The sequence below is a fragment of the Sinocyclocheilus anshuiensis genome, unplaced genomic scaffold (assembly GCF_001515605.1).
Source record: "Sinocyclocheilus anshuiensis isolate Anshui unplaced genomic scaffold, SAMN03320099.WGS_v1.1 scaffold2257, whole genome shotgun sequence".
NCBI classification, from domain to species: Eukaryota; Metazoa; Chordata; class Actinopteri; order Cypriniformes; family Cyprinidae; genus Sinocyclocheilus; species Sinocyclocheilus anshuiensis.
Window position 1 is genome coordinate 279,490 of NW_015551137.1, and position 680 is coordinate 280,169.

At 39.3% G+C, this 680-nt stretch overlaps 1 protein-coding gene across 2 annotated transcripts in view; it reads left to right on the plus strand.

The window, feature by feature from the left end:
• The window catches only part of LOC107663244 (gastrula zinc finger protein XlCGF8.2DB-like), a 30,693-nt gene that overhangs the window by 1,416 nt on the left and 28,597 nt on the right, over positions 1 to 680 (plus strand). The window lies entirely within an intron of this gene.

Consider the following 680-nt stretch of genomic DNA (forward strand, 5'->3'; position numbering starts at 1 on the left):
ATCTGCATTTGTGATCGGAGAAATGACAAACAACAAGCACTACTCTACACTGCTCAAAAAACTCGCGTTTGAATCTTCAGTGGCAAATCCTTTAAATATAAAAAAAAGAAATAGCATCACAAACCACGGGCTTGAGAACGGCGCGGCCGGAGGATTTGACGAAGGAGCGTTCGGCGGGCTTGCGGCAACAACTTGAGACTTTAGTCTTTGCAACTTTACAGATCTTCTTTATGCACCAAGAGCTTGTAGCACTCCAAAGAGAAAGGAAAAATCGAAATCGTATTCGACCCCTTTAATAACAATTATACTAATTCCCGCAGGTTCCGCGCTTATAACAAGATGACAGATGACGGAACGTATCATTTGCACATGCTTTTGAGTCTTGAGAACTCACTCGCGTGCTCTCATTTTCTGTGCGCCCACAGATCGCGATAAGGAGAGTGACAGCTTTTAATAGTAGAGTTTGCAAATGTGATATTGATTTAATACAACAGTTCAGTAAACAAGTACTGCCTGATTTTGCTCTATTTCTTCAATGAAAATAGTTCCAAATATATTAACTCTAAAAGTAAACACAGCTGTTTAATTCATTCAATGAAAGTTCGTTTTTGAACGAATCTAGTGAGTCAGTGATTCATGATTACCCATTCATAAAGACAGTCACTTGCTTCATTCCTGAA